Source organism: Ictidomys tridecemlineatus, chromosome 6 (assembly GCF_052094955.1).
Source record: "Ictidomys tridecemlineatus isolate mIctTri1 chromosome 6, mIctTri1.hap1, whole genome shotgun sequence".
Lineage (NCBI taxonomy): Eukaryota > Metazoa > Chordata > Mammalia > Rodentia > Sciuridae > Ictidomys > Ictidomys tridecemlineatus.
Window position 1 is genome coordinate 128,457,322 of NC_135482.1, and position 11,314 is coordinate 128,468,635.

The following is an 11,314-nucleotide window of genomic DNA, read 5'->3' on the forward strand; positions in this document are numbered from 1 at the left end:
ATCAGATATCTATTTTTAGAAGAATAAAATTAAATCTCTCATGTTAAACAAAAGTCGAATAAAAATGGATAAAAGATTTTGGAATTAGACCAGAATCATGCAAATGTTAGAAGAAAGCATAGGGACAATCCTCCATTATATTGTTACAAGTAATGACTTCCTTAACAAAATCCTTCAGTTCAAGAAATAAAACCGATTATCGATGTGTGGAATTGCATCAGATTAACAAGCTTCTGCACAGCAAAGAAAATGAGTAAAAACATAAAGTTAGAGCCTAAGAATGGAAGAAAATTATTGCCAGATACTTCTGTGAAATAGAATTAATATCCAAAATATATCAAGAACTGAAAAAGCTTAACATAAAAACAAAACAAAATAATTCACTCAATAAAAGTGCAAAGAAACTAAACAGACTCTTCTCAAAAGTGGAAACATGAATGAGCAATAAATATATAAAGAAACGTTTAATATCTCTGGCAATCAGGAAAATGCAAATCTAAACTATATTGAGATTTCATCTCACTTCTGTCATTATGGCAATTAGCAAGTATACAAACAATAATTTTAAAGGCTGGCACGAATGTGGGGAACAGGTATGCTCATACATTGTTGGTGGGACTGCAATTTAATATAACCACTCTAGAAAGAAGTAGAGAGATTCACCCCAAATCAGGAATGGAACATCTGTATGATGCAGGTATCCCACTCCTCAGTATTTGTCCAAAAGGCCTAAAATCAGATTACTGTACTGATACAGTCACTTCAATGTTTATAGAGACAGAATTTACAATAGTCAAATTATGGTATCAGCCCAGATACCCATCAATAGATTAATGAATTAAGGAAATGTCATATATCCACACAATGAACTTTTACTCACTCAAAAAGAAGAATGAAATTATGGTATTTGTTGATAAGCAGATAAGAATGGAGAACATCAATACTAAGTGAAATAAGCCAGACTTAAAAAAAAAAGAATCAGGTGTCAAATGCTTTCTCTCATATGCAAAATCTAGAGCAAAATTAGGTGAAAAGAGAAGAGGATTAGATAGCTTAAGGATATAGGAATAATCAGTGAAATAGAGGCAGGAGATCAACTAGGAGGGAGTAGGGATGGGAAATGGGAGAAAATATAGAACAAATTTATAACATATAAATGTATAAATATACACAATGAATTCTACCTATATGTATGTATATATCTATAAAACACCAAACAAAAATAAATAAATAAATAAATGGCCAATAGATTAAAGGAAAGAGAATAGAGGGAGGGAGAGGGATGGAGATGAAATGTAATTTCTTGCATTTATGACTTTGTCAAAATGAACCCATATTTTCTATAAAACTATTATATGCTAGTAAAAATAAAGAAAGAAGATTCGCTGAATGTTCAAATGTACATATACAAAATGCATAAATATGCATTATATGTGGAAATCACATGCATGTTATTTAAACATATTGCCTAAACATAGAAACTTTAGAAATAAGATAACAAATATAGATTTACTTTCATTTTGAATCTCATTGATGTACCAAAATTAAAAATAGACAAAATATCATTCTAGGTTTTCTTTCAGTCCTAGATATAAATTACTATTTTATTAAAGTGTCACAATACCATAATTAATTCATCAGTTTAGTCATGAAAATTAAGGTAAAGAGATGAAAATTTGTAAATTTTTAGATATTTCTTCTTAGGAAAAAATATATATTGATAAAATGATGGATGCTATCTTTCTGTGTTATCCAGAAAATTGTATAATTTCCACATCTTGAAATCTCTGACCTAGAAACACAGATAAAATATCAAAAAGAATAAATCCTCTTGTGCATACACCATTGCTAAGAATAAATTTTATCAGGAGAAAATAGCCTTCATTTATTAAACCCCTCATCTCTCCATATGTGGTATACTAAAATGTCCACATTTGAAATGACTAGGAGAGGAAAAACCTGAAGACTTATTACATAATTCTGGAAATTTACGTAATATGCAAAATCAGGTACTTTTGTAACATCAGAATATAAATTAGAGTGTCTTTTTTAAAAAAGTAATTTGCTCTGGCCTGCCATCATCCTTTATTGGAAGATTATATAGTAACTAGGTCAATTCTGAGATAGTCTGGAAATTTTCAGTATCTATGACCTACATGGATAGATCTTTTTTTATCTGTTATAAAAATAAAAATACTCTCCATTTTCTATTTACATTCCTGAGTTTCCACATGATTTCTGCCAAATGAAAATGAGTAGTAAATAAAATAGAATTCTTATAATTCTTTGACTTGTTACATCCATGTTTTGTTTGCTTAGGCCATAGATTATGATAATTAATGAATTATTCTGTTTTATAAAGTTTCATCTTCCTTTATCAGAACTGAAGGTACATTTTAAGAAACAATTTAAGAACAGTAATACAATTCAAAATTTTGACATGTAAATCTGAAAAAAAATTTGGAGATATCTATTTCATTATTCATGTTACATGTAAGCAAAGAAAGATGATGAGCCCATTTAGTGTCTCACAACTAGAACATAGATTTTATTACATAATTGCCCTTATTTTTTTCTTTTTAGTGAATACAACTTCTGAAATATAGTTTTACATTCCAAGTGGTTTTCAAATATATATTTAATGTGACTTTATTTATAAAATATGAAAAAATAGCAATAATGATTTCATTATTGAATAAACACAGTCCCTAAAAATTTTCACAGAAATGTATGTATAGCTCTTTTTTGAGACTTCAATGTTAAAATAACATTTCCTCAAAAGGGAAATATACAAAAATGATAACAATGTTTGTGAATGATGAATCAATTTAAGTAAATAAGGTGAATGTAAAACATTATTTGGAACAATTATTTTATAAGTATTAGAAATTATAAGTCAAAAGTAGCCTACAGTTTTGCATTTTTTTTCTATTAAATCTTTAGCCTCTCCAAAAAGTTAGTATCCCCAACAGTTGTATGAGAGTTAAATTAGAGGACAGGTACTAGAAAAGGTACAGTCTTATTGCCTTTTGGACTCCACTAGAGAGATAACCCAAGTGGCTGTAGAATACTGAAATATTACAGAGTATTTCAATTATACTTGGATTTATTTATAAGATTAGATAGTCAAATTCTACTTCTAGTTTTCCATCGTGTAGGAGGAGGAAATCTAGAAGAACATCTTATTTTATTGTTCATTTATATTACCAAGTAAAACTCAACTAAGTAATCACTAAAACCATTGGAAAAATGCATTTGTAAAAGCTATATATTAAAGGGAAAATATAATATCTTTGAGCAAATAAATTGGACTAAATCAATAATATCCCCCACTATTCCATAAACATGTTTGTATACATAAAGTTATTAATATTAAACAGAGTTTATGTGGTGTTTTCAATACAAGGTGAGCAATGCAGATTACATTTAGTTTTTTTTATCGACTTAAAAAAATAAAAGACAAGGGAATGCATTACAATTCTCATTACATTTATACAGCACAATTTTTCATATATCTGGTTGCATATAAAGTTTGTTGACACCAATTCCTGCCTTCATACATGAACTCTGGATAATGATGTCTATCACATTCCACCATCCTTGCTAACCCCCTGCACCCTCCCTTTCCCTCCTACCCTTCTGCCCTATCTAGAGTTCCTCTATTCCTCCCATGCTCCCCCTCCCTACCTCACTATGAATCAGTCTCCTTATATCAGTGAAAACATCCAGCATTTGTTTTGTTGGGATTGGCTAACTTCATTTAGCATTATCTTCTCTAACTCCAACCATTTAACTGCAAATGGCATGATTTTATTCTTTTTCATTGCTGAGTAAAATTCCATTGTGTATATATGTCACATTTTTTTAAATTCCATTCATCCACTGAAGGGCATCTAGGTTGGCTCCACAGTTTAGCTATTGTGAATTGTGCTGCTATAAACATTGATGTGGCTGTGTCCCTGAAGTATGTTTATTTTAAGTCCTTTGGGTATAGACTGAGGAGAGATATAGCTGTGTCAAATGGTGGTTCCATTCCCAGATTCCAAGGGACTTCCATACTGGTTTCCTTATTGTTGGCACCAATTTGCAGTCCCACCAGCAATGTATGAGTGTGCCTTTTCCCCAACATCCTTGCCAACACTTACTGTCATTTGTCTTTCTAACAGCTGCCATTCTGACTGGAGTGAGATGATATCTTAGAGTAGTTTTGATTTGCATTTCTCTAATTGCTAGAGATGAGGAACATTTTTTTCATATTTTTGTTGATTGGTTGTATACCCTTTTCTGAGAAGTGTCTGTTCAGGTCTTTGACCCATTTATTGATTGGGTTATTTGTTTGGTGCTTAGCTTTTTGATTTCTTTATATACACTAGAGATTAATGCTCTATCTGATGTGTGAGGGATAAAAAATTGCTTCTAGGATGTAGGCTCTCTGTTCACCTCACAGATTGTTTCTTTTGCTGAGAAGAAACTTTTTAGTTTGAATCCATCCCATTTATTGATTCTTGGTTTTAATTCTTGTGCTAGAGGAGTCTTACTAAGGAAGTTGGGGCCTACTCTCACATGATGAAGATTAGGGCCTACTTTTTCTTCTATTAGATGCAGAGTCTGTGGTGGACAAAAATTATTCATGATATTATCCTGAGACATTAATAATACAGTAATAAATATAAAAATTTTCATCATTTGATTGTCCTGAAATTTATTGAGAAAGCCCTCAAATATATCTATGTATTAGTTTACCATCAGCAATGTAAAAAATAAATTAAATGTTAAGAATACAATTACTGATAAATTTATTTATTTTTAACTTAGTGTAGTTGATTATAGATGACCAAAAAAGATCTCAAGTTCTTTGTAAGAGAGTGGGGTTTTCCTATTCAAATATAAAGCCAAATTTAATAGGCAGTAATTACACTCTTTGCAAATAAATGCAATGGTATTTGCAAATCCGAAACTATTTAAAAATACTCATAACATCTTTACAGTCTCTTGAGTAAAATCCTTGAGAGTCAGAATGAAGGGGAAAGGCAACTTAATAAACTGAAACCCGTTTACTCTGTTGTCACTTCACCATAAAAAGATGTTAAAGTGCACCAGGTGTTGGTGAGGTAAACAGAACACAGATGAAGCTTCAAAAGCCTCAAGATAGCAATTGGTACCCCAAACTGTTAATGCAAGGGGTTTCCTGGCTCTTGTATCTTAAGAACCATGGTCTCTGGAATGATAATATTCCTCCTCCATAGATAAATGTGTCAGGATATTGTAAATTACCAGTAAAAGTTGACTGACAATATGGGTGAGGAATTGGTTTAACCAGTTTTAACTTCTGAAACAATTATGTAGGTAGATGACAATCACAATCAGCTTTGTATAGTCAAAAAGGAAAATGTGGAGCAATTAAGTAACCAAGGTGACAGAGGTTGGCAGCATCAGAGCCAGGAATTGAATTCACTGTGGGCTCCAAGTCCATGACCTTTAAGCATCATCTATATTGGCTGCATAACTGCCTCTAATGGCTTTGAACATTACACTGCTTTCCTGGCTCGTTTTAAATTCATGGTCATCTAGCACCTTTCTGACTCTTGTTTAACTTTGTATGAGAATGCACCAATAGAGCTATAATATGCCTTCAATTACAATTTAAATGTCTGATTCTTGTGATATACATATGCATTTAATTAATAATGTAGATATGAAATAGTAAATGTCATCATTTATTTACTGCATGAGTACATTAAAGTGGAAATCTCAAATATTCTGGCTATCTCAAAAATAAGCCAAATAATGTTTCGTTGCCCAAAGTAAACGTTAAACTAAAATTTAAAATAATAATAATAAACTTGTTTTTGTCCACAGCATCCTTTTCTTCTCTTTCTCCCTACTTCTTTCTTAAGTTTTTGAATCAAATATTAACAAACAGAGTTTTTCAGTCCTTCAAAAAGAAATTGTGTATTTTAAATATTAAACCTCCAGTTTTAACAGAGTGATTAGCAGCTTTTAGGAGAAAAGCACATGTGTATTAATTAATTCATTTAATTATTAACTGATTAATTATTTATTAACAAAATAGAAAGAAATCTTCTTTAGCCAATTAGTACCTGAGAAAGATATGATGCTTCTTGCTCTTGATTAATATTTAGATATTTTCTATGGAATTTATTTTCCATATATATTAAATATTACACTGTTCTATGGGCTTATTTTTATTTTTTCCACTTTACTATGATGAAAAAATGCCTGAATCAAGATTTTGATGCTTATCTCTTTCATTTCTACTAGGTATAAATTCAAAACTTCTATTTCTTCTCCACATCCTGAAGTCTAATGTACTAAAGCTAATATATGAGAAGAAAATATTTCATAACCTGCACTCGGGTAAAACAAATCTCTGAGCTTCCCTTACCATGGAAATTTGAAAAAAATATTAATGAATTCAATTGCAGCACAACAAAAATATAATGAAATTTAAAGACTATAAGGTAGAATCAAATGAAGGACAGACTCTAATTAATGACTCAGAAGACAGACATTTCTAAGATAGAAAAAATGGTTCATGATAACAGAAGTGAAAGAGTTTATGAACGGAAATTTTGCTGTCCTGAAGTCTTTTATTCAAAGCAGCAACTATGCAGACAGCATCTCCTTGAGGGAAAATAACTTCATGACTGTGTATATGCTAAACTGACTATGAAAAACTTACTATTATAATTGTTTTTTTTTAAAAAACCTCATTCTCTTGTAGAACCTGAAATGTTTAGAAGCATGTTAAAGACAGTTTTTCACATTTCTCTGAATCTATGTGTTTGTTTATTTCACAATAAGATCATTTGCAATCAGTGGTTTTCCTCTTTTTTTTTTCACTTGGTCACATTATTTTTCAGTAATATTAGTTAAGAGAAACTAGGATTTTTTGCCAAAGGAGCTCTGTTAGCACAAATAATCAGCTAAGTCATATAAAGTGGATAAATTTCTTATAATGTCTTATGATCATTAAAGATATGAGATAAATAGTAATGCTGTAAAAATGTTTTGTTCCAGCTATTAGCATGTTTTCTGAAGAAAAGTCTGAAATATAATGTAGATTTTTAAGAGTGTGATATAAGATTAGGATGTTGAAAACTATTTTGAATTTATTGGAATGCCTGTGAAGAGAATTCTACAATTCTCATCCAAACTCTATTAAAATCTTACAAATTTGGTCTTAATTTTTCCCCTTAATGAACAAATTATTTTATTGATATAGTTGATCATATATTCTAGCACAGGAATTATAATGTTAATGACATCATCCAGACTCTCTCATGTACTTGTCTTTTCTTCCTTTTCTATTTTTAACATTTTATGTGCTAAAATTTTTCTAAATAATTAAGTCTGCATTGTCATTATTATTGTTATTCCACTTTGATCTATGTTTGCAATGCTAACATTATTAAGTTAATCCAAAGGAGGAGGGCAAAGGGGAAACAAAGTCATGGGACATATAAAAGTAAATAGGAAGATGGTCCACTAAAACCCAGACACACTGATAGTCATATTAAATAAAAGTGATATAAACATTGAAATAAAGACTAATATTGTCTTGATTAGCTGTTTAAAAAAACTGCCCTAAGTATAAAAACAAATTCCAAAAGATGAGATGAAATTACATTTAAAAACTAAGATGACTTAAACATGGAATGATGATAAAAGATGCATTATGCAAATGTTATTCATAAGTTGAAGAGCTATACATATTAAAGGCACAGTATATTATAACAGAATGTTGCATCATGATAAAACATTCAATTCATTAGACATAAAATTCCTTAATATATATGTGTCTAAGCACAGAAGTTGACAATATTTAGGGCTAATTTTGAAAAACTTAAAGTACCAAAAACAAATCTTTAATAGTAGTTAGAAACTGGGATATTCCAAATAATTGAGTTCATAAATTTACACATACATGCACATAAACATGTGGATTTATTTGTCTATTCATCTATCCTACACATAGCCATACATGATCAAGAATATATAAAATGTGAGTCTGATAATAAAAAGCTTGCTCTAAGTGACATGGATGCAACACTACCACTAACAATTATAAGAAAATTTTCAAGAATGCATTGAACATTTTACAATATTTAGCACAAGTATCACCATTAAAAATAAAGTATCAACAGATTTTCCAAAAATATTGAGCCATGGGCAGTGGTGCATGCCTCTAATCCCAGCAGCTCAGGAGACTGAGGCAGGAGGATTGTGAGTTCAAATCCAGCCTTAGCAACTGTGAAGCACTAAGCAACTCAGTGAGACCCTATCTCTAAATAAAATACAAAATAGATCTGGGGGTGTGGCTCAGTGGTTGAGTGTACCTAGTTCATTCCCCAGAACCATAAAAAAATTGAAATTATCTATATTCTATTATCTGACCAATATAAAATTGATTTATATACTGGTATCAAGATGATATATAAAAATTGGAATATATGTAGTTGGCTTTAGTAGATTCCATACCTTCATTCTTTCTGTTTATATGTCTGAAAACCTTGAAAGTGTATAAGATGAATAGGCTCACTTAAGCTTCATGGTTTAAAACACACAAAGAAAATTACCAAAATTCTCAGTTGCTTTTCAAGTGTGAATAAAGTTTCCTTTCTCATTTAGTAATTAATCATTGCATGCACAGCCCTCTTTTCAAGAAAACTTGGGAGTAGAATTCATGTGTGAAGACCATTAAGAATTAACTACAAGATCATATTAGAAAATTAAGGAGATGAAAAGAGTTTTTTAGAATATTCCAAGATTTGTTTGATTTTATCTCCTACAAGGGAGATAAAACTTGTTGCTAGCTAATTTTGTAGTATAAATTTTGACTGTAAAATTCATTTTTCTCTTTTATGAGTTCTCAGACAAAATTAGTAAATAATTCTGTATCAATTTCAGAAATTTTATAATTAGGTCATAATTTATTTCTTTATCTACCTTTCACTTTACTAATTTATGTTTTTTAAATATTGTGATAATATATATAAATAAAACTTACATTATATAAAATATTTCTCATAAATACCTGAGAAAAATATCAGAGTTCTTTTGTTGAACTGACATAAAAATATATCATATTAGAGATTCACAAAAATTTCTGTGTATAATTATCTGTTTGTTAACATCTTTGAAACCTATAAGGATACCTTATATGGTGGATCAAAGGGACAGTAAGAAAGTAGTAGAAAAAATAGCCAAGTGGCCTATATATTTAATTGTTTTCTATTTTATCTTAATCTTTTCATGCATAGGAATACTCTATTTTAGATTAAAATAAAATATTTGTAATTTTAAAATACAAGCAAGCTGGTTTTCTTTTTGTTGATTATTATATAGTGCTGTTTTAACAAGCTGGTTTGAATTTTTGGCAAGCTGACAGCCTAACTAAAAATAAGGGGTGTCATCATAATGTGAAACAATTGAAAAATTTTTGATTATTTCATTGAAAAAAATTTATAATTTTACCTTATATAAAATATATAATATGTTTGAATCTTCATTCTTCTCTTGAAACATGTAGCTATGTTCATACTTGTTTTGTAATTTTTTGGTATACTCAGCTACCATGTTTTCTGAAAAAAAAATTTGGCCATGTCTCCATTTCAACAATTACAAAGGCTTCAGTTAATTCTGTAGTTTCTACCATGGTAGCCTCCAACTAAATTTGAACTTGAACAAAATGTAAATCTTCTCTAAATTCACATGAAATGTTGTTCTTAATTATAATAAGAATATGAAAAATTGCTTTCATGAAGTAAAATAGTAGTATCTGAAATTGCTAATACAGTTGGCCATCCACAACTGGAAAACACAATTGGGTTACTCACACAATGAGTAACCATTATACATAAACTTAAACCCAGAGCTAATGTGAGCCAGAACTCTGTAGCTTATTCAACTGACTAGGTAACTTAACATTTGTTTTATTTGATTTTAGTATGTTCTCTTTATCCACTGAATGACTGAATATAATTATTCATTTTTAAAACATATGTGATTTTAAAGCACACATTTGTGTTTTGTGTGTTCTGTTTCAAGACTTAAATTTCATATTTAAATAAATTAATTAAGGAATAGAATGTAGTATAAAAGTATTGTTTCTGGAGAACTATTTGTAAGAGAGAATATGGGAAAGAGGAAGACATGAAAGTCATAATGCTTACCTAGAAGAAAGTGAAATGTTTAAAGAAACTTTTTTTTTATATCAACTATTGTGGATCTATGAGACAGAAAGAGAACTAAGTATTTGAGAGGAGAGAGAGAGGAAGGGAGAGATAAAACTGTGACAGGAAAAAATGTGCAGAGATGTGGGACATGTTTAATTGTTTAAATAACTCAAGTGGGGGTTGCCAAAGTTCTAGTATTATTTCCAAAAGATAAAATAAGAAACTGGGCTAAGGATGCCATATTTCCTTCCTCATTATCTTGGTAATAGACACCCTATTTTTCAATATTAAAACTATCAAGAAAAACACTGCATGCCAAGAAAATAATACTATGATTTGAACTGTACTTAAACATGACCTAGTTAATTGCAACTTAGAAGAAGTGTGGAAGAAATGTTTGGATAGAGGCTTTCCACACAAAAAGATATAGTATCTTGTAGAGGAAGGGTATGACTTATGATCTTATATGGGTTGACTAAAACCCATGAGCCAAAAGAAATCTTCCAACTTTTGCTGTCCTCTTGCTTCAGTTCTATGTTACAGACTTCAGTTGATGTTAATAACAACTTATTTATCATGTAATTTTATGGCCAAGCTTCACACATAGAATTCCATGATGGTTAAAATTGATTGTCAACTTTATTAAACTAACAAAGGCCTAAGATTAAGATAGTTTGGGGTGGTCTATAGGGTGTTTAAAAGATACCTACCATAAAAGGAAGTAAACTAACGGGGGAAAACTGACCCTAAATGTGAATGACACTGCCCATTAGGTTGGGGAACTGAGGGGAACCAAACACAGAAGAAGGAGGAAGCCACAGGGTGTCGAAGTTTTAGTTTTCTTGAGGGATTACATCTGTTATTGCTGTCATCACCAGGGACATTGGACTCCTTTATTCTCCCAACAAGGACTCTGACAAGTGACTCTCCAGGGAGTCCCAGATCTTCAGTCTGGACTAAGACTGTATTATATTTTTTTTTTTCTTAATCTGAGACTTTGGCTTCTTAGGCTGAGAAGCTATTGATTCTTGTGGCTCTCCTCCTTGTAAACAATCATCTCCTGATCATGTAAAAAACATTCTAATAAAGTCCCTTTTATAATCATACATATGCAT